Raw genomic sequence first — 24,764 nt, forward strand, 5'->3', positions numbered from 1 at the left:
TAAAGAGTCTGAAAATCGTGTTATTAAACAAACTCATTTAACTTAGTTTAATTTAGCAATTCCCAAACCAATGTACCCAGAAGCTCTTTATGACTGGAAACTTACATGATCATTGGGTGGAACTAGTGGTTCATGGAATGTACCTGGTTAAGTGCTGTCACCCAGAGATTTTCCTACTTAACTCCAGATCCTAGGAGGCCTTTCCACACCAGACTAGCCTTCACAAGCCTTTGTGTGACGTGCCTTCAACTCCTCAAAGCCTGAGGGGTCAGCTAGCCCAATGAGTCACAGTCTGTTTTTCCCAAAAAAATTGACTTAAAAAGAGTTACATGATGCCATTACATGGACATACTGATTTACTCTGCTTCTGGTGACCCTCAACCTGTTACTTCTTACAATTATTTATAATCAGCACAACTCCATAGGAATACAACTGGAAAAGAGGATAAGAGATGTCACATTTTAAAAAGAGAATGGAATATGTGTGTATGTGTTTGTGTGTATCCAGGGCACTAGTCAGAGTGAGAATTTCAGTGATTTTTTTTTTCCCAATAAGGAAATGCAAATAATTGGGTATGATTTCAATATGATTAAATCAATATGATTTAATGCTGAGTTAAAGTGAATTTCTATAAACACCAGTATTTTATAGCCATGAGCTGGTCCCTATGTGTGTGTGTGTGTGTGTGTGTGTGTGTTTATAGCATTCTTGATAGACACACTGGAGAACACATTTTTTCCTTCATGGTAATGATAAAGCTCTAATGGGCACTGTAGCCACCAGTAAATGGAAATTTAAGACTATTTTCTCCAAAAGATCTAGGATATAAAGAGAAGGAATAGAAGCTGCTGGTGAAAGCCTGGCTTCTGTCGCCCGGCTTCTGTCACCCAGACTCTCGTTTGTTCACAGGGAGGGTTTCGTTCTCAATAATATTCTTTCACCCAGTACATTTCTGGTTCACTTGTTTCCATTCCGCTCAGAAGTTTCTTGGCATGTGGCTTAAAGAGAGAACAAAGCTTTGAGTCACAAATGGGAGTAAAAACAATGAAAAATTCAAGCTTAAAAGGCAAATATCAGACTCGCTCTATCCTTTTATGTCTATCTTACTGTGGTTAGAATACTTAGCATGAGATCTACCCTCTTCACAGAGTTTTAAGAGCACAATATGATACTTTCCGCCTCAGGTATGATGCTGGGTGACAGATCTCGAGAACTCACTCATCTGGTACTACTACCACTTTATACCTTTTAATTGGCAACTTCCCATTTTATAAATCCCTCTTTATCTATGAGACTGGGCAAGCGTTGTGGGTATTTTCCCTAATTGATAGTGGAATCAGCTCTCTGAGCGATACTCAGACAGCAGCCTGAATTTCTGAGCTTTCCGATTTCCCGAGGAACAACACCGTAGGCGCCTGGATTTGTTTTCACATTCATGTGCATCCACTTCACAAATGCCATCAGGAACAGCGAAAATTATGCATGGGAATTTTTCAGGTGAAGATTTCTGTAGATGATATCTTGAAATTTATCTTGTAATTCTCGATCTATTTTATTCTCTGGCTCTTATCAACCCATCCATGGGAAGCTCAGGCTTCCCACAAGCATATGAGTATATGAATTTTCCAAAGAAAAACATCATGGTAGCCGATCACTTGACCCTGGTCTTTCACTCCTCTGTGCTGACGGTCACCTGTCAGGGTGCAAGCGCAGCCCAGTGCGATTCTAGAATTTCCCAAGTTCACTGTGAGTGCTTATCTGTGAAAATAACCTTCTGGATGGGACAGTCTTGCCACATTCTGTAGCCTAGAGTTGGGTGCTAGATTCAGGAAATGGAGAGACCACCTATATCAACAGTAAGAGGATTTAAAGATCCTGAAAGGTGTGGGACTCGTACAAGTCTGTGCCTGTGACTGGGGGAAGTGAGATCTGGAGAGGCCCCGGTTTTCCATTCATCATGAGAAGCAGCAAGCTGGGTTTATGACGGACTCTATAAATCCAAGAGAAAGTAAAATACCTACTTGTCTTGGAAATATCAGAATATTTTTAAGAGAAAACTTGATCCCTAGTGGACCTGATGGGGGGAAATTAGATTAGTTTCCTATTTATTCTAATTGGTAAAACTGAATTTTACATTGGTAAAACATAGAGGTTTGAGACCTGGGCCTCAATTTTTTTTTTTTTTTTTTTTTTACAGTTTTTGGCCAGGGTGGGTTTGAATCCAGCACCCTCAGCATATGGAGCCCACGCCCTACTCCTTGAGCTACAGGCACTGCCCCACCTGGGCCTTGTTTTTTACAAGTGATGAGTAGTCCCTGTCTCACATAGTGATTCACCCTTTTGAGACAATATTATTTAGAGTATCAGTCGCCAGATGTTCCCCTAACTCTCTGACTCTGGGGTACAAAATATTTAGTGAAAGCCCTTGCTGGGAGTAATTTTCTCTTTCCTCATTCCAAAGACTACTGGATCAAAATACACAGGCATCTTGGTTACACAGTCATTGCCCAGAAATAAACTTATAATAAAAAGTTTACCTTGAAAGTGATCACTGTTTAAATCAAAATTATCGAAATTAATTTATTTATAAGGAATTATTTACATGCATTCACATAATAATGGCAAAATAAGACTTCACTGCATTCGGCTAATGAAAGAAAAACACTGTCAAAGCAGACATGAAATAAATAGTCCCAGTTGCTCCCCATTTTCCACCGCCCCTTCCTACACACACACACCCCAGTATCTACGCACACGCACAGATGCTCACAGCTGGCAGGGGTCTCTCTCCCTGCTATCCTGTGCCCAAATCAAGCTGGAAATAAGCCCTAGTTTCCTTCCCCTCAAACCAATGTGGAGAATCTCCCTCGTTATGTGTGTAGTTTTACACATGTCTGTTAAACATCATAAGGAAATATTTTTCCTTCTCTTTCGATGTTGTGCCCTTGTAGAGGGAGCCCAAGTGGTCTGCAGCCCCTGCCCCAGCGTTTACCTTTTTACTTACTGTGCATAGAGGGGAGGAAAGTGCTTAACCTAATAGGTAAATCTGGGAGAATGGGGTAGGCATGCTTGGGTCAGCTTCTCTCTTTTACTTTTGGGGCCTAGCTGCCTAAAGGAGCAGAAATACATCAGATGCCTGACTTGGTCTAGTGCTGTCTGGGAATCGGCAGGCAAGTCTGATCATTTCCAGGTTTTGTCTCAGACACTCTGCCACACCCTCCAGCTGATGCCTTATGACGGAATTTCCCAGGGGACGTTCCTTGTCTGGGCTCAGGACTTGCAGAGGCTGGATAGGATCTTGGGGCTGCCATTGTTCCTTCATCCCTGGCCACAAGAAGCCTCATCTAATTTCAATGTCCATAAAAATACTATCATTTCCATAAGTGCCCTAAGGATTAAAAAACACTTGAAAAACAACTTCTCATTAGGAATAAAGGTGCTTTTTGTTTGTTTTTTTGTTTGTTTGTTTTGAGACAGAGCCTCAAGCTGTCTCCCTGGGTAGAGTGCTGTGGCATCACAGCCCCCAGCAACCTCCAACTCCTGGGCTCAAGCAATTCTCCAGCCTCTGCCTCCCAAGTAGCTGGGACCACAGGCGCCCGCCACAACATTCGGCTATTTTTTGGTTGCAGCCGTCATTGCTGTTTGGCGGGCCCAAGCTGGATTCGAATCCGCCAGCTCAGGTATATGTGACTGGTGCCTTAGCCGCTTGAGCCACAGGAACCGAGCAAAGGTGATGCTCTGATTCTTCCTGTGTTGCTGGTTTGCCTGACTCAGTGCAGAGGAGAGCAGAGAGGACAGCTGCTCTTTACTGAGCGGCCTCAGAGACGTCCACATGGGCCCTAAGGACAGAGCAGCTTTGTTTACTATACCCACCATCCTCAGACCAGGCTTTCATTTTTCTCCCATTAAGACTGGTATTCATTTCCTGAATTTTCATCCTCACAATTCCTTAGTGTCTAACGTCCTCTTGATCTCTTTCCTTTTTACCTTAATTTTGGCTTCATTGCAATAACTGAAATTTTGTGACTCTGATCACTGGTTTTAACACCTGCCTGTAGTTCTCTGTAATATTGGATATTTCTCAGTAGAGTATATGGTGACTAGTGAAGGCTACAGAGTCAGATCAGCTTGGTTTGAATTCTCGGTCAAACATTTCCCTTGACCTTGGGTAAGTCTACAGACCTTCCAGACCCCAGTTTTCTCATCTGTAATATGGGGATGGTAAGGGCGTCTCCCTTTCTGGGTTGTGAGGATTAAATAAGAGTAAGCACATGTGCATAATATTTAGCACAGTGTATACTAAATGAGCATTAGCTGTTAATATTACAAAGACACGCAAAAAGTTAGAAACTTAGAGACTCTGGGATTATCCTGGAATATCTGCTACTTTATTTTTATTTTTCTTTTTTAGATTTTGTTGTCTTGTTGCATCACAGATGATTAGAAGTTATAAATAAATAGTGTCATTTTCTTTGCATGCCTGTTATAAAAAAGTTTGGGACACTGACAGAAAAATTGCAAGAACAGGCAGGAAGATTATAATTCAGCAGTCTGAACTCCTTACGTGCCGGGGGGAACAATGTTCCACATTTCAATCTTTTCTGACAGTATCACCCTCTTACCAAGAGCTAGAAAGATTCATGTAGATAATCTTGTTCACAAATTATGAGGAAACTGTCACCGTACATACCATGTAATGAAAGGAAGTTGCTTAAGCTTTTTAGAATCATTTCTACCAAAATAGTCACAAGAAACCACACAAAGGGGGAGACTTCATTTCTATGGAAACTCACCCTAATGATGGCAGTGAAGGAGGTATTATTTGAAGAGTAACTTCTATGTGTGCATTGCTTTTAGCTGCTCAGAAAGCTTTCCCATTTATAGCTCTTATTTTGATCTCATAACAAACATCGTGTAGTTTTTGGTCAAGTATTACAGTCACCATATAAAAAAATAAAAATATCTAGACAGGAGAACTGGGATAATATGAAAAGTAGAGCTATCTCTGTAAAGAGAAGTCGAAGCCTATCCTTCTGTTAGAGATGATACTATGGTATTTACTGAATAGTTTTTTCTGATAAACACTACTTTATCATTATTTTATCACTAGTAGGGCGATCTCCTCTCTTCATTTTAAGATATCATTATATTCTATAGAGAATATAGAGATAAGATTTATCTTGTTGGTGAAGTAGCTATGTTGAATATTTTGAGCACGGTAGTATAAAGATGAACAGTAATGGCGGCACCTGTGACTCAAAAGAGTAGGGCGCCGGCCCCATGTGCCAGAGGTAGCGGGTTCAAACCCAGCCCTGGCCAAAAAAATACTGCAAAAAAAAAAAAAAAGACGAACAGTAATAATGAAGTCATTTCTTTTGGGTACCATATAATACCTATATAACAGTGCATTTAATGCTCGTGACAATTCTGGAAGATAGATATTATCATTTCCATTTTACATATTAAGGAAACAAAAAATATGAATCCGGACTTTTGTGATCTCAAAACCCATGTTACTTCTTCTATCTTTACACATTATCTTCCGCAATGAGTCTCTGAGAAGCTGTCGAGAGTGACCCAGAGCTTCAGCAGCAAAGAGTATTGAACTTACCTATAAATATCTCTGACTCACGGTCAAATGTAAGATCGAAAGGAGGTATGGTGAGTGGGGAAGCCTGATCAGTGCTGTCAGACTTGGAAAGTGTTTCAGCTCTTCCAAGAATTGTCCTCCACACACAGAAGAATCCCCACGAGTTTTCAATAGTTCCCAGTAACCAACCGGAAGAAATCTCAGCTAACTCAAGGCATGTTTGCAGAGTTTTCAGACGCCTTCAACTACCATCAGTCCCATCAGCCCAGCCATAACCTTGAAGGAAAGCACGTGGAAATATAGTTAATAAAATCAGGGTTAACACAGAAAAAATATGCAACAATGAACAAACAGCAGGTCAGATTGAGGGTAGAGGGCAAAGTCCAGCCAGCTGCCATATCACGTATCTTTTCAAGGACATAAACAGCCCCCCCCAGCCTGAGGAGCTGGGGATCTGGGTATTCTACGGTTAACAAAGCACCAGAGACTTCTTTCTCTCAGCAGCTGCCAAATACCTAACTTTTCTAACATGACTCACACTTCTAGAAAGTTAAGATATTTCACATTTTCTTACTATGAACATACTTTTGATCAAGATCAGGCAAGTAAAGGAAAGAAGGGGACGGTACAATTTCAAACAATATTCTTGCACTTGTTACCTCCATGGAAAGCGTGTGTGTGTTTGGGTGTGTGTGTGTGTTTCTTTTTTTGGTATTTCTGATTATTGGGGTAAGGGGAATAAATGCTTAGAATATGACTTAGTTGACACTCAGTTATTTTGGTCAACAATTGGTCCATCGCTGTGCTGAGTAGTAGGAGGGAGATGAATGAGAAACTGAGGTGGAGACCTTTTCATAAGTAGATTTAACACAATTTCCAGAGAAAAAAAGCTTACAGCAGTGAAGCTATCCCATAGCCTGCTCCTGATGGAGAGTGAACGTTCCCCTTCTAGGCAATCACAACTCTAATGTCCTAGAACATTCTCTTTCTAAGATAAATAATATACTGTGTGAAATGATCAGAAATACACCCAAGTGGGCTCACAAGGCCAGCATCCTGGCAGGACCAGCATAATGAAAGTTTTGAGTCATATTCAGACAGGCTGAAGTGTTTTAGGAGAATCTTCCTTCTGTAGAAGGACCCGGCTCTGTTAACCGCCTGCTCCTTTGATCTTGCTTCCTATGATGGTCTGTGGGTTTGCTTGTCCTTCACAGTCCTGTGATAGAGGATCTTGAACAACCATAATGAAACGTGCTGATATCCTAGACCCAAATCCCTCAGGGATGACACCTTCCAGGCTCCGCGTTTGAGAAGACTGATGTCTGTGCCTGTCTTCCTGCCAGCTTTCTCTCACTACAGATTATTCCTCTTTCTTCTGGGAGCCTCAGTGCTTTACATCGCCTGAGGACAAACCCGGCACTTTCACCAGCCGTGATCCAATTAGCAGAGAAGGGAGCAGCTTGGCTTGCAACAACACACAGACTCCGGTATGAGCCCCACAGAGAGAAAGCAGCACCGGGACAGGCCCTGCACAGAGCTGCCTCCCCGCTCGCTCTGTGATCTCCCAACAAAGGCCCAGGGAATTTTGTGAGCTGCCCAACGTTGCTGTTCACATCTGGAAAGGGTGGAGAAGGAATGGTGTACGGTGGTTCCATCTGTGCGGGTTCACTAAATACCTCCCATAAGCCGGGCCTTCCTAACAATCAACCGACTATTTATTATTTACTTGTTAGGCTGGGCAATGGGAAAAGAGAATTTTACTCGAGAATAAAACTCCCGTGAGAGAGTGCGTTCGTACATGGAGCATAGAGGCAAAAGGACGCCCGGCTTCTCAGCTCATCTATACAAAGACTTGGGAAATTCTGCTCTGTATATATAACTGCTTGTAGGTTGGAGATGAGGAGATTGTGGTCCTTCTGGGGAGTAGATCAGAATCCAAAATCATCTTAGTTTATTCAGTTTTCAAGAACCGTTGCTCAGGCAATAATGTTTGCTAAGAGCTTCAGGTGAGGCAAAGAGACGAAGGGTTCCTCTCCTGCACGCCGGGGCTGTGGGTTTAAAGACAGACTTGCCACTATGCAGCCTCAGTTTGCAGTTTGTACATTAACTGGTCTAGGATTCTCAGGCGAGGGGATTGCCAACACCCAGCACGCATTTTTGGTTTTGTTCGTTTTACTCTATATGATCGTCTCATAATCTAGTGGTAAGTGATCTGTGACACAGGTGTTTGTGCTTAGGGACAGAAGATACTAACCAGGTGCAATACTCCTCACCGGGGCAGCAAACCCGCAGCCCACGGGCTGCGTGAAGATTATTTGGAGACCATTTTGCTTATCAGTGGTGTCGGATACCGCAGAGATCAGGCACGGACCTTTCCTTTTGCTCCTCAGCCTTTGTTGGTGTCTGTGTATTTAACGTGTGGCCTTTGAATGTACAGCAAAAAAGAAAAAAGCTTGGGTACCCCTAATCTGAAATGCCCCAAGCCCCCTTGTCATTACAGCCGAGAAACACCGGGCAGACTTTCCACGGCAGCCCCTTATCTTCCCACTGTGGTTAATCCGTCGGCTCGTTGTCAAGGAGCAAAGCGGAACTTGTGTGCTGCGCCAGCCTGAGCAGCTGCAGAAACAAACAGTCCAACAACCCCCGCAGCCTTCAACACTGGGATTCATCCTTTACTCATGCCCCATTTGGGGTCTCCGAGGTCTTTCTTCCACGTAATTTCACATGTGAGATCCAGGCTCAGGGATGTTGTTAGCTTTGAATTAGAAAAAGGCGTGGTAAAATCATAAAGAAGGTTCTTAAACTCTTGCTTGAAACAGTGCACATCACTCCTGCTCACATTTCGTTGACTCAAGCAAATCACATAACCATCACCATATTCTCACCTCTTGCTGGTGAGGACAAGATTTCTACAGCCTCTGGGATCCTGCTCCTGTCCTCTGTGTCCAGCTGATTTACCTTGACCGATAAATGTGAATGATCGCGAGGATTTTATTTTAAGCCCTCAAGTTTTCTTTGTGCTTCGCCTTAGAGACTACGTCTAATTTTGATATTCCACTGAGTATCAATAAAGGGGGGGCTCTCAAATCAGAGTGCCCTCTCTTCCAAGCTCTAGTACCACATTTCTTCCTGTTTTTATCTTAAATCAAGTGCGTCTGAAACCAAACCATCTTCAACTTGCTTTATTTTCTCTTACACTGTTTCTGCTACCAGAGTAGTGTCACTGAATTCTATTAATGACACTACCATTATCCCCATCGCAAAGACTTAAACCTTCTGGGGCAGCCCCTGTGGCTCAGTGAGTAGTTCACCGGCCCAATATACTGAGGGTGGTGGGTTCAAACCCAGCCCCGGCCAAACTGCAACAAAAAATAGCCGGGCGTTGTGGTGGGCACCTGTAGTTGTCCCAGCTACTCGGGAGGCTGAGGGAAGAGAATCACCTAAGCCCAGGAGTTGGAGGTTGCTGTGAGCTGTGAAGCTCTGGCACTCTACCAAGGGTGACAAAGTAAGACTCTATCTCTAAAAAGGAGAAAAAAAGACTTAAACCCTCTTGGCCTTACCTTTTCTTCTTCACTCAATTCCATCTAAATGGCCACCAGTTCCAGTTAATCATCCACATACACATTTTTTCCAAATAAGAATAGTACCCTATACATAAGAACTTGGATCACCAAATCATATTTATAGAAAAATTAAGAGGGTCTTAAAATATTTGAAATTATATCTAAATGTTATGAATATTAATTTTTATTATTAAAATTGTTAACAGTATCATTTTAAACATTAACATGATAACACATGAAAATGTAACACATGGATGATATTATTGCAGCAACCAGATTACATCGACATCCTCCGTATTACACATTGGCAATAAAGTACCGAGTAATACACTCATGTGGCACATTTAATGATATCAGTAATACTATTTACACAATAGAATTCAACGAGGGAAATAGATTTAAACTACCCGTTTTCTAAAATAATTTAGTAGCTGTAATTGTAAATCTCAAAAATCCTTCGATGACTGCACTGAAAGTGGTTAGCAGCACATGAAAATCATTTTGACAAGCTTCGCGTTTAAAAGGTTAGCGTCTCTAGATTTGTGCCTATAAGAAAATGTCAGATTAAATAACGTGTGTAATTTATTCTGGTTTATAGTTTGATGAGTGAAAACAAATGCATGTCTTATTAAACAATGTTACGTACCTTATGCTGGTTTATGCTTTGATTAGTAAGAGCAAATTTTTCTCACGCTCTTTTACTACTTCACTGTATAGGTTGAATATGATCTCTCATGCATGCCGTGATGTATAATTTTAGAATTTTTCCTTCTCGTTAAATTTTGAGGTGGGAGAGTTGAAATTCTAAAACAACATCTTTATAAAAAGCGAAAAACGTTAAAATAGAAGTGTTCTTGAAAAACTCATAGTTTAAATATATCGACAAATGGGAGTTAAATACAATGCCTAACATTTTGGGTGTTATGAATACTAGAGTAATACGCACATCAAATTTAGACATAAGACACAATCAAGCAGCTATTATCCCGCTGTGGATTTTCAGTGGAATTTTATCATCATTTATCAGATGAAGGAAGGCAAAACGTTCTTGAAATTAAAAAACATCTTCATAGTCATACTCACTATTAATCTATTTCTCTATTCATAACTTGGACGTTCTTAATTTTTAATTAAAATTAATAGTTTTTACGAGCACTGTGGCAATTTCTTCTTCTTCATAGCCTGTGTTTGCCCCTTGCTGGCTATTTTATTTTATCTCTGCCTCAAGTTCCTCAATTTTCTAATTATTTTTATTTGTTATTTCTTTTTTTTTTTTTAAAGACAGAGTCTCACTTTGTCACCTGGACTGGAGTGCAGTAGCATGACCATAGGTCATAGGAGCCTCTAATCCCTGAGCACAAGTGATCCTCCTGCCTCAGCCTCCTAAAGCACAGAGACTATACAGGTGCATACACCACCACACCTGGCTATTTTATTTTATTTTATTTTTCATAGAGACAGGGTTCTCATTATGCTGCTCAGACTAGTCTCATATACTTAGCCTCAACTGAGCCTCCCTCCTTGGCCTCCAAAACTGCTGGGATTATAAGTGTGAGCCACGAAGTCCAGTCCTCTTTATTATTAAATAGGCAAAATATATGAAATTCTTGTCATATAACAAAACCCTGTATGTCCTAGGGCTGATAAATCTTGTGGTTTATGTGCCCGGTGTGTGTTTTGTGTACATAGGTAATCACAAATGAGTTATTTAGTTTATTATGGAGAAACCTGAGGCTTAGACTATTCCAGAGACTCCCTTGTCTACAGCGGCCAAAGCTGATTTGAACCTGTCTCTGTATCTCTGTCTTAGTCTGTTTTTTGCTGCTGTGACAGAAGACCACTGGGTGATTTGTACTAAGCAGAACTTAATTTCGGACCATGTGGAAGGTGACACATCTAAGATCAAGGAGATGGCATTTTGCAATGAGCCAGAGAGAGCCGAAGACGAAATACTCTTTGTAGGGAGCCGAGTCCCACCATGAGGGCGTTGGTTCATTGATGAGGATAGAGCCCCCCACAGCCTGCGAACTTATCAAAGGCCCCACTTCGTAATACTACCACAATCGCAATTCAATTGCACCATGAGTTTGAGGGAGGACATTCAAATTATAGCTGGCCCTAAAACCTATTTGCCCATCTGATACAGAAGATCAGTGAATCTTGTTCTCAAAACTTATAAAAATAAGGAAGACTTGAAAACATGTGATGTTTCAGTAATCGTGCATGTGAAAGGCAGCCCTGAAACCCTTCTCACTTGATTGCAGACAGCCCCTGTACTGTTATGTAATTTTTTTCTAGGTGGTACGTCGTATTTCCTTAAGTAGGTTGTAAACTTTTTGAGAGAAATAACTACAAAGTATACTTTTTGGTGTCTCTTGCAGTAAAACTTTACTATAACAACTTAAATATAAATATGTCTTCGTGGTTTAAATGGATTCACTTGAGCTTCAGACAAGAAGAAGATAAGTTTGATATTATCTTTAATTTATTGATGAAGAAATTCAGGAAGAAACAGGTCAAGGAATTTCACTAAGATCACACATTTAGAACCCAGAACTGGGGTCTAGTATTAGTGGCAAATCCTCAAAAATACATGATAAATAAAGAAATTTATTCTGGAGAAGAATTGTGAGTACGGAGTAAATCAGGAGAGTAGTTCAATACATTTATAAACTACACAAACATTTTTTTTTTTTTAATTTTAGGACTGAAGTTTATTTTATTTCTGAAATATTACATGATATCTTAATAATGCAAAAACTTGCATCAATCCAGTACGTGTGGTATCTTAACACTATGTTAAACATTTACAGAAATTATTTTATTTAATGCTCACTTGTCATCTATGAAATACATGAAACTTTTTGGAATTTTTATTGACGTATAAACATACATAAAGAAAAAAGGCACAGGGGCGGCACCTGTAGCTCAAGGAGTAGGGCGCCGGCCCCATATGTTGGAGGTTGTGGGTTCCAACCCAGCCCCAGCCAAAAACTGCAAAAAAAAAAAAAAGAAAGAAAAGAAAAAAGGCACAAATAGTAAGTAAATCTTTACAAACCGAATACACCCAAGTAAACAATTCAGAAATCAAAAACGTGAGCATTAAAATAAGCCCGAAAGTTCCCCCTGTATTCCCTACCAGGCCCCCCCTCCCCTGTGGCTACTATGCTGACTTCTCACACGGAAAATTAGAGCTAGTGCGGTAAATAGGACACTTCATGCCCAAAAAGATAGACATAGACAAATGGATGAGATTTTAAAATAAAATGCTTTAAATCCTCAAAGAAATACATGAGAAAATAATATCCGAGCAAAAGAATGGAAAATTCTAAAACAAATTTTAGGCAGATGTGGAAAGAAAGAAGGACCCGTAATTTAGAAAGAAATGGTCTTTGTCAGTTGTTTTGACTCAACTAAAAAAACTGCTCAGTCACCTTCAGGCCCTCCTGATGCAGCCTTAATTGAAGTCCCTGAGGGCAGTGTTAAGAAGACACCATTGTAAGAGGGACTTTACCTAACAAATGCAATCAGTGAAACCTGGTTTCTTGTACCCTTAATGAATCCCCAACAATAAATTAAAAAAATTTAAATTTAAATTAAAAAAAAAAAAAAAGAAGTTTAAACTGGCCAGGTGTGGTAGGTCACACCTGTAATCCCAGCACTTGGGCGGCTGAGGTGGATTGATTGCCTGAGCTCACAGGTTGTGATCAGCCTGAGCCAGAGTAAGACCTTGTCTCTAAAAAAACTGGGTGTTGTGGTGGGCACCTGTACTTGGGAAGATTGTGGCAAGAGAATTGCTTGAGCCCAAGAGTTTAAGGTTGCTGTGAGCTGTAACATCACAGCACTCTACCAAGGGTGACGTAGTGAGACTTTGTCTCAAAAAAAAAAAGTTTAAGCCGATGGGTTTGTTATTTATTATAATTTGCTCAGGATTGAGTTAGACTTGGGAAAGCCAAAGAATGAGGAGTTAAATAAAGCTTATTACAGTACTTCAAGGGCAAAAATACTACATATAAAAAAAGCTAAGATGGGGAGAAGATGAGGAATATGGACGGGAGTGAGAGTTCAGGTCTATTGAGGAAAGAGAGTATGCCTTAAATGAACGTGCTACCCTAAAGCTAGTGAGTGGAATAAAGTGTCTGTATTCACTGCAGAGACATTTATTAAGCACTGGTTGTATGCCTTGCACAATGTGAAACCTGGAACATAGATCCTTGAGAAAAAACACTGAACAAGACGGGTATGGTTCCCATTCTGATGGCGCTCACTGTCTATTGGGAAAAACATGTACTCAACAAATAATTACGTAAACACAAATAATGACTGTGAAATAAGCTATGAAACAGAAGTGAGCTCAGAGGTTAATAAGGGGATAAAGTCAACTGTAAAGTCTAAGCAAGGTTTGTGGAGGAACGCAAGAAGTAGGAGGAAGCAAAATGTCAGGACAAAAAGCTGATCATTCTTCTAGTGGACCATCAAAATGTGTAGAGCCTTTGGTGTCAATAGATAGAAGGTATCTACAATTTCAGATCATGGGTTGCGCTGGTCATCCTTATTCCATGTGGATCCTGACTTGTTAGTGGCTACCACATGTTAGTGTCTATACACACACATCTACACATATACACATGTACACATATACACACATATATACACATGTACACACACATATATACATATACACATATACACACATATATACACATGTACACACACATATATACATATACACACATGTACACACATTCGCACACATGTACACATATATACACATGTACACATATACATACACACATACACATGTATACACATATGTGCACATATACATATACACATGTACACATACACATATACACACATACGCACAAATGTACATGTATACATATACATACATATAGTACACACGTATACGCACACACATGTACAGATATACACACGTACACATATATACACATGTACACATATACACACACATACATACACGTATACACACACACACACAGAAGAATAGAGGAAGCAGGTGAATATTTGGATGGGGTACCATATTGGCCATATCACTGTAGATATTTTTTGGTTTTACTTTCTAGGGAGGAAATTGACATTTTTCTTAGATGAGTGAGATAAGACTGTCCCTGGAGGCAGTGCCCTGAGGGCAAGAACTCTAAAGCATCCCTTCCAGCATTTGAACACAGAGGCACCTGTTTCATCCCCATCTCTCAAACAATGACTTTTTTCTTTTCTCGACTATCTTTAGCTCCTGTCCCATCCAAGGGCCCTGTTTTGAAAGCCCAATTCTAGAGACTGTATTATTAGAAAATGATAACACAGGAAGCAGGGGAAAAGTTCTGAGTATTGAAGGAAATGTTTTCTCTGTAATTCTCTCTCCAGCGGTTAGCACCAGTTCTAAAATGGGGCTAATAAGCCATTGTACAGAGTTGTTTGAGGATTACATGAAATTGTGCATGTACGGTGGGAACAGAATAAGCTCAAATGTCAGCTACTATTATAACTATTATTAATATAATTTTAATGCAACCATTATTTTCAATCATGACCTTAGAAAGTTATCAGTAAAAAATTGATCTCATATTTCTCCTAATCATTATCTTTCCGGGTTCCCCCTTCTATGTTCTGTCTGCTATTCCCTAAATTACAAGCAAATTTAAGAATCAATGCCATTTCAAATATCTTTGGGGAGAATTATTTATTCAGCTGTAAAATTTTTTATTTGGGCTGTCTCATTTTAGGAAATTGCAGAGGTGAGGAAGAAAAGGAAACATTTTAAAATCTTTCCACAAACTGAAATTAAAATTTATAAAACAGACAAATTTTAGGGAAGATGTTTTTCCTGTGATAGGAGCTTTTGCAGCCTGTGGTGTGTCCAGAGAACAGGTGAAGCCCAGTTTTCACAGGCCAAGTCCAAGGCCACACAGTGGGGTCCAACTTTCTCCACTGTGGTCCTCGTGGGGGGAGGTGAAACACATCTGAAGGCAGAAGGCTAAGGCTTCCTCTGTGGTCTGGAGTCCCTTGTTGCTCCTGGAGCAGTCGTTACCCACGAGGGCATGGGGCGAGTCAGCACAGGACATCAGCCCTGATGCCCTGGCCCGATGGTGGGAGCTCATATGATTCTCAGGGGCACGTCAAGCTCATAAGCATCTCATCGCAGTAATTACCTGGGAAGCACCTGACTAATCTGCACACCTAACATACAGTGTTGGAGACATTATTTCTGGGGCGTGATAAATGGCAACCACTTAACTATTTGGAGAAAAGGTGGTGTAGTTTCCATTTGGCCTGGCTCCCAGTCTGGGTAATCACGAGCGCCTTCCAAAATAGCGTCGATAATAACATTCTGTAGATGGCTAGACTCCATTCCACGAGTGTTTGTTATGGGCATTATTTCTTATGTATATTCTCGGGGGTCGGCTAGTACAGTATTCCTAATCTATTTTTCCCATTAGGGAAAATGAGATCTATGAAGGCGAAGGGAAATGTTCAAAGTCTCACAATAGATGTCAAGGCTGGAGGCAAAAACGGACCCCAGATGACCAGCCTCGTAGTAAACTAGATTGTGTGAGAATGAACCCTGTAGGGTGTTGCATGTGGAGAGGGCTCCCCCCACCCCGAAACGGGAGTGAAGCAGGAAAGATGTTGATATTTTTAAGAACTTAGATGTTGATATTTATAAGAACCTTGTACATGATGCTATGGGAACAAACACCCCCTCTCTTTCCTTCCTGCTCCCCGCCTCTTCCTTACCGTCCTCCTCGACTTTTCATGTCTGCAAAGATTATTTCAGTCTCATCTCAATCTTACAATGATTCCATCCCTCCAGAAATTAAACAAAATCCTCCTCTCCTTCTTCCCCGTCCCTCCCTTCTTCTCCCTTTCCTTTACTCCTTCACCCCACACACATTTTCAAGGTGACAGAGGAAAATAATTAACCGATCAAAGTCCACCCAGGGTGAACCAGTAAATCAGATCCTGGAGGAAGAAAAGACGACAGCTCCTTTTCTTCTTTGGCCTTTGGGAACTTGAGAAGGTGAAAAGAGAATCACTCCTGTGGATTCCTGTTTGATTTTTCACAACTTTGTGTTCCTCTCGTTCTCGGCCAGCCCCACCCCCTGCTGGTTTCTGACCCACCGGAGTTAAGGTTAGCCTGACAGGATGTGCTGAAAGGATGTCTGCAGAAAAGTTTCATGGTGCAGCTCACAGCCAGCACTTCCCAACACACCTGTCCAATTAAGACTCTGGGCTCATCCTGAATAAATTACACTGCAGCTTTTCCTCTGGGTGAAAGGAGATGTTGTCGGCTCCTGCTGGAACCTGACTGCTCCAGGGAGTGGCGAGTGCTCCTGGCCCAACGTCCGAGAACAGGGTGGCATTCACCTGCTCCGTCCAGGTGTGCAGAACCCTTCACGGATGCCCAGTACATGCAACCTGGCAAGCTGCCCACAAGCGGCCACGTGCTCCCTGCACCTCAGGTCCTGCGTGCTGGGAATTGTCTTAAACGATCTGCTGTGTGCACTTGTCTTCATGACGTCTGGACGGTGTTTCTGGTAAATGCCAGGGAACCCCCAACACCAACTAGCTGGCTCAAAAACGAAGCTGTCTTCTCTTTTAGTTGTCTTCTTTAGGAGAGGACACTTTCTCAATTTCAGTAAAATTTAGGAACAACAAAATATGAAATTTAGGACTACATCATTTAATCTCAGTAGACGTCTTATACTTTTTAGTTTGTGCTCACTTTATGATCATGCCCCACGTGAACGATCTATCCTTCCTTCCTTCCTTTCTAAACACACACACGTCTTGCTACTTGTCGGTGGCAGAGTTCTCACCACAGAGGACAGTGGGAAGTGACAAGCGTCACATGGTAGTTGAAGAAACAGGATGGTCAGGGCTGAAAATCCCTGAAAGATGTCCAGGGAAAGGTTAAAGTTCACGTAGACCCAAGAAATAAGGTTGTAGGTGAAAACACAGATTTTGTGTCTTCTAGTGAATAAATCCTCTTGTTGTATTTGTGCAAAATTATGTTAAGATTTTTTTTGAGATAGAGCCTCAAGCTATCTCCCTGGGTAGAGTGCTGTGGCATCATAGCTCTCAGCAACCTCCAACTCTTGGGCTCAAGCGATTCTCCTGCTTCCACCTCCCAAGTATTTTTTGGTTGTGGCCATCAGGATTCAAACCTGCCAGCTCAGGTGTATGTGGCTGGTGCCTTAGCTGCTTGAGCCACAGGCACTGAGCCATGTTAAGCTTTTAAAGCACAGTATAACTAGCTACGCATGGCAGAGCGCTCCTGGTCTCTGCCGTCTGACGGCTTTAGCCTGAGTCCTGACTCACGGAGTGATTTACAGGGAGTTTTCTGCCCTCTTCATTCCCTAATCTCCTGTCTATACATCACAGGATTTTAGTGAGGATAGAATGAATTCTCAAGAGTGAATCTCTTAGACACAGAGTTTATGTAAGTAAATCTCTTAGCAAGAAGATAATCCATTTTTTACTCCGATTCATCCCAGAAGCAATTAGAGAGTTGTACACATAATAATTCTAACTTAATAAATGAAAACCCCAAGTAAAATAAAGTCCAAGTGACCTGGAAGGCTCTGTCTATAAACACTATGTGTACATATTAAAAATTAACTGTTACTTCAGAGTCAATCAGAACACCAAAGGAATAGTTTAAAATAGATCACAGTTGTATGTGATCCACTGTGGACTCCCAGCAGGTCAGCAAGGCCCATCATTGTCTAAGTTATTTTCAAAAACTATTCTACGGAGGAAATAGATGGTAGATAGTGAGATCACTCAACTGCTGGGCAGCCACGCAAAATGTTAGAATGTGTTTTTACGTGAATGAAAACCTCCACCACTACTGTTTTTATCACTTACATCAACTTGGTTTTGTTGTTGTTGCTGCTGTTGTTTGTTTGTTGTTCAGCAAGCCCAGGCCAGGTTCAAATCCACCAGCCCCAGTGCACGGGGCCAGCCCTGTAACAATCACTGCCTTTTATCGCAGAGTGCCCTTGTGAAATTAGTCGTGCCCGGAGTGTTGTCAAGTAGATTCAATTCTTCCTTAGAAGTATTTATTTATCTATCTATAAGACTTGGATCAAACTCCTATTTACGTATACGCTGAACAAAAAGCTGGGGATGTAAAGTTGATACTGACAGTGAGTTCCCAGCCTGGAGAAACCGAGAGATGCCAGTGGAGAACCACAACCCCAACAGACGCTGCCATGAAGGCAGCTGGACTGAGGAGCCAGGCCACTGTGGGGAGGGGAAGGCAGGACAGGGAAGAGGGTGCAGGGGACAGAGGGTCCATCTGCATCCTTAAGGGCGAGTTGGAGTCAGCCAAGAAGACAGGAGTGAAGGGACATTCCACACCAGGGACGCTGCAGGTCACAGGAGTTCAGGGAGGCAAGACCGAGGCATGGACCCTCCAGGAAACTCCACACAGCTTGGTGCCACTGGGGCCAGGTCGAGAGGAGGAGCAGTGGGAGAGAAATCGTCGAAGATGACAGGTGGGGACATCAGGTCCTGAGAAACCTCAGAGGCTTGGACCTCTCACTCTGTGGAACGTAACACCAGAAAGCACAGAGTAGGGGAGGTGGTGATGGGTAAGTGGAGGCTCCAGGCTCGTGGCGAGGACCAGGCTTGTTGAGTCCAGGGACACGGAGCTTAGCACTGGTGGAGCCAGGCTGCCCGGGTTCAAGCCAGACCCTGTACTTAGTATGACCTCAAGCAAGCTGAGTGTCTCGTGACTCCGTTTCCTCATCTGTACATTAGGACTTTGGCAGAGGGCTGGTGAGAAGACTGAGTCTAATATCGTGCGGCTCTCAAAAGAGCATGATGTATGTCAACGATCAGCTACTGCTGTCAACACTGCACTGCTCTCCCTGGAGAGTACGGGATCCGTTTGTGTACCCTGAAAACTTCAGCAAAAGATGCGGGTGAAGATGGGCTCTGCGCTGTAAAAATGAAGAAGCAGCCAGAAGCATCATCCTCCTGAGTACTTGTTACTCTCAGAAAGGCATCGCGTTTGATGGAGGAATTTTGATGGTGTCAGTTTGCTACATGAACATTTACTGAAATGAAATAAATCAGTTATTTCAGACTTCCTTATGTAGCTTTATTTAAAGTGTTTTAAAAATATGTAATACAGATTTCTGATAAAAAAAAAAAAGAAGAAGTTCAAAAAAAAAAGAAAGAGAAGAAGGCTTCCTTTTTCCTGGCATCCTGCAAGCTTGCATTCTTCCTTTGCAGTAACTAGCTTTTATATAGCTCGCTGGGTCCCTCCTCTTGTTCCCTCCTCCTATAAATTATGAGTCATTAACACACACAAGCAAAATACACATATAGAGAGAAGAGTGATAATGATAATCAGAGGAACATTGTATCCAAATGATGTATACTGAAATGTAACTATTTTTTAAATGAAACAATATATCTTAGTTATCTTTACATAGTATCCCAAGCACCATCACATCTCCTAAAAAACTGTAAAATTTTCCATCCTATGGGTATATAATTATATATGAAATAATTCCATATTGATGGGGATTAAGGTTGTTTCCAATGAGTTGCTTTTATATAAAATTCTGGAATTTATATACTAGCAAATACATTATTTTACCAAGAAAAATTTACCTACAGGTGGTATTTCTGAGTTAAGATTATGTGTGTTTTTATTAAGTATAGTAAGATTGTCCTTCTGATGAACAGTTGGAATTTTTCTATCTCAAAAATTCTAAAAAGTAAAACAAAGTGTCAATTATGTAAATAATATTAATTTTATGTAATACACGGTTCTATTTTGTACATGCTTTATACATTTTTATCAGGTCCTCGTGTCTATAAAAGACATTTACCTATTTTTAAAACTTAGAATATCCTTTTACTATTTCAAACAAGGATCACCTTTTACAGCTGTATTTTTGCTTTTTATATATAAACTGGTCATATCTATGATGCATTTGTTGCTGAATTCTTATTCTGAAATGTAGTCTTAAATCTCAACACTGTATTTCAAAAACACAAATTCGATTATGTCAATCCAGGGCTTTAGTGGTTTTCCAGAGCCTCCAAAAATATTCTAGGTCAAAAAAAAAAAAAAAAAAGGCAAAAATGCCCGTCAATATAGGACTAGTTAATAGACAATTATATATCCATATAATGGAAAAGTCTGGGTTTTTAACAAGATGTGATGATTCTGTATATAGTGTAATTTAAAGATCTCTAATATATTGCTCCAGGTTTTTAAAGAAGTAGTTACAAGTTAGTATATATCATTTATATAAAACGTCTGTCTGTCATTCTCGCTCACTCAGCCCTTAACACATTTCTAAAATATATTTCATATGTCAATCCAGGGTTTAAAGCCCACTAGTGATTTCTCAGAAACTCCAAAAACCTACTAGGTTAAAAAAACAAAGAATTACAGCAGCGCCTGTAGCTCAAAGGAGTAGGGCACCGGCCCCATATGCTGGAGGTGATGGGTTCAAACCCAGCCCCAGCCAAAAACTGCAAAAAAAAAAAAAAAAATACCAATGAGCTAGGCATGGTGGTGCGAACCTATAGTCTCAGCTACTTGGGAGGCTGAGGCAGGAGGATCACTTGAGCCTGAGCCCAGGTGTTTGAGGCTGCAGTGAGCTGTGATCATGTCTCTGCCCTCCAGGTTGGGCCAGAGAGAGACCCTAAACACCACACCCAGTTCAGGTTCTGTATACGACATCCAGAAACTCCATCCACATAGTTAAATTTAACGCTAGTCAGCACATAGCCAAATTTTAACACCATCACTGTGAATGATGCAAATGCTCTCAAAAATAATTATTTAATCTGTTCATTCCACATTGTTAACTATGAAAAAGTCCAAAAGTAGTATTTTATGAAATGAAAACATTATGTAAAACCCAACTGTTATTGTCCAGACATGGAGCCCTGGAACACAGCCACTCTCACCCCCTGACATGTTCTCTGTGGCTGGTTTTGGACGACAGTGGCAGGGTCCCACCAGTCATTACTGCACAGATATTGCAGCAGGAATTGTGTGTCCTGGAAACCTACAATACGTACTATCTTGCCCTTTATGAAAAAATGTTTGCTGGCCCCTAAGCTAGACATGGTTATTATAATATGGGTGTGTATGTACACAGCTGCTGGTTTGTGTATGTGTGTATATCCACATTTTCATGATGTAAAATCTGCAAATTGGCAGGAATATTTTAAATACAGGCTCACTCCATTCTCACATAGACGATATCACCAGCATCACTGTTTCTGAAGCTGTGCCCTCAGGTGCCCCTGTGTCCAGCCATGGAGCTGGGGGACTTCTGTTTGGCAGATAATCATTGTAAACATGACAAAATCTTGCCTTTGGGGGGATCATTGTGACTGCCCAAATAAATCTTTTATACCAATGTGGTAGGATCACCTAAAAATATCAGACTGGGAAGCTCACTGAGCTTGCACCCAGACACTGTGCGTCTTCACCCAGGGATGTTTGCTTAGTAAGTGTCGTGGGGAGGGATAAAATTTGGTCTGAAGTTTTACTTTTTCACAAATTGCTATCAAGGCTCTAATTGAGTTAGCTCACCTTCACCGCCTCAAACTCCTCTAGCATATCTGAACAGAATCAAAGATTTGCACTTGACCAAATTGACTGAGACACGTTCATAAAATACACTTGATACCTTGTTGACAGATACATTTCACACTTAGGTATTAAACCATAAAACAACTATTCAACATATAAAAAGAAAAATCTAAAGTGCTACAGAAATTATATTTATTTTTGCTTTCTTGTGTTCTAAATATACAGTGAACTGGAAAATGTCTGGTTGTGAGTTTGGTGGAAGATTAACAGAATCTTCATTGACTGAAGACAGAACAGGAGGAACGTGGAAAGATAGGACCTAGGGGTCCAATTTCCACGCAGGAGAAAATTAGGTGGCCGGCCGGGCTATTTCTCACCGTCCATTGCTGGCCCCTTTTCCTGAGTTAACAGGAGGCACATTAATCATTGTTTTGCTGGTCTTTAAATGTGGGGAAAACTCTTTTCTAGAATGGTTAGCTGAAACAAATACTGAGCATACTTTAGTTTGATCAACCCTGAAATTAGCCCGTTTCTGTTAGTTCTTTCATTCAACTAACAGACATTTGTTTACTGTCCATAAGGTGCTGGGGAATTTGCTGGATAAGGAAAGAACCCCCAAATTCTACCATTATTAAGGCTTTATATCTTACAAAGATGGCCCACAGTCTATTACTTCTAATTTGTCTCTGTATAAAGTGAACTTCCCAGGCCCCCTCCAGCCTGAACGTGGGAACATAAACAGAAATAACCCAGACTCTGCTTGTCCACTGCCCCCTGCTCAAGATTCACCCACTGTTAATGCACTGGGGGAAAACACCTGGGGGCATTTAATGCTCTCCCTGTCACTGCTGTCCAGTGACCGCGTAGTCACTGGAGAGTGGTGATGTCCTGCTGCAGATTCTGCAAGACGCAGGTTTGCTGGGCACCTGTGCTGACAAGAGAGACCCAAGACACATGTCAGAATCCCCTTCCGTTCAGCCAGTCTGGTTACCCCAGGGCCAGGCTGCAACCAGGACACGGCTCTTCTGCTCACTGTGTCAGGCTTCTCCACCTGGACACTATGATGCTGTGCCCCACATCTCACAGTTCTCCTGCGTCACAGAAATAATCCTGGAAATAGTCCCCTCAGCAGGGTCTGCAGTGCCCCTCTCCATGGACATGAGTTTGATGGTGGGAGCAGGATGGGAGTCACTGGGATCTATCAGGAAACACATGTTGTCTGCAGTAACTGTTAAAGGTGGACCCAGGGAGCACCGCACACTTCCCCAGAATCTGATCAACTGAACAGCACATCTTCAATCACACAGAGCAGCCCTTGGGTCCAACTCTTTGACCTCTGAACGCGCTTTCTCAGCTCCTGATCCCAAGTCTTGACGTGGCTGCTTGAGTCAAAGGCTTTGTTGCCCGGCTTTTCATCTTGAACCACATTTGAAAGGAAGGGGAGATAAACACTTGTCCTTATCCTCCTCCTCACCCCGACACAGCATTCTGCCAACTGCCCAGAGCAGAAGATAAATTAAAAGTGCAGAAAACAACCAATGTGGTTGTGAACTACAATAACATCCTTTTCATTATCTCCGGGCCCCCTCACAGACAGTGGCCGCCAGATCAACCACATCATTGGAAAGAAGGCTATATTACCCCTGAGCTGCCTTCTGAGGCTTGAAGGAGAACACAAGCTTCTTGGGTTGGAAAGGATTTAGTGAGGTCAAACGGACTCGTTGCCTGGATTCTGCATTAATGGATATTAGTTGCCTGAGTTGGTGTTGAAAACATCCTGAAATATTCAGCACTGCCCTTCCCTCGTATCCTAACTGTAAACACTGCTTTGTGCTTTTAAACACCGAGAATTCTTTTCAATAAGATGGGGGTGTGTGTGTGTCATATGAAGAGAAAAGCATATGGAATAATAGGTTGTTTTCTCAATTCAACTGAAGCAAATGAAAAGACCCCCACAAATCCTACAAACCGCACATTGGCAGACAAACTAAACGAAACTGATTTTTATTTTGTTGTCTTTTGTTTGATGTTACAAACACAAAGGTTATTAAGCTTCTTTCTGCCATGAGCCACTTTAAAAGTCTGAAGTAACATATGAATCTGATCTCAAAATGTTTTTAAATGTACACAATAGAAAAATAGGAGTGCAAAGGAAAGCATTTACACTAAAATACAGTTATGAAACCAATTTTAAATTAGCCTTATAGGTTCCATGCTCTTATCAACACACGAAATAAAAAAATCAAACAAAATGACGAACTGTTGATGTCAGCGTCAAAATATCCATGGAAAGTCACAGCGCTGCTAATAAATACTTTCATATAGTTTCTTTCCTCCTTTAATAATTGAATGATACATTAAATTCCAGTCGGAATTCAGTGAAAATAAATACTCAACATTTCCTCCAACCAAGTTCACGGACTCTGTGGATTCTGCTCTTAGATCTCTTTGGAAGTTCGTGGATGCTAAGTAAGACCCTTTGGTAGCGTGACAATGGGCAGACCGTAGATCACAGATGACATCCAAGTCTGAGCTTTTAGCCAGGAGAAGACTTAGAGCAAGTGCCCTGCCCTCTCTCTGAGGTCCCAGCTATGTCCCCATCAAGATCCTAGTCACATCACCATCCTCTACGCCTCTTGGTCTGAATGTTTAAAAATCAACCCCGTATATGCTCTAAAAAGCATCCTCTGGTTTACCTTTCAAGAGGTTGACCAGCCTCTTGAAATTAACCCCTACCAGCGATTAAGGTCCCACTTAAATTGTCCTTGAACTGCTTTTTTCTGAATTTGTCCCAGAAGTTGGCAATAGTCTCTGAAGATGGCTTTTAGGTGAACAAAATGACCATGCACAAAAATGGTAATGGAAGTTGCAGAGTGTGCAGAGAGGTGGCACAGGCCGTGGACAGTAGGAACGTGGTGGGGCAGGTACAGCCGCTCACGCTCAGTGTGGGAGGGGAATGGGGCGTGGACAGGTGGCACGAGGCGGGGCAGGTGCAGCCGCTCACGCTCAGTG

This window comes from Otolemur garnettii, unplaced genomic scaffold (assembly GCF_000181295.1).
Source record: "Otolemur garnettii isolate 467f Iridium unplaced genomic scaffold, OtoGar3 scaffold00097, whole genome shotgun sequence".
Taxonomy (NCBI): domain Eukaryota; kingdom Metazoa; phylum Chordata; class Mammalia; order Primates; family Galagidae; genus Otolemur; species Otolemur garnettii.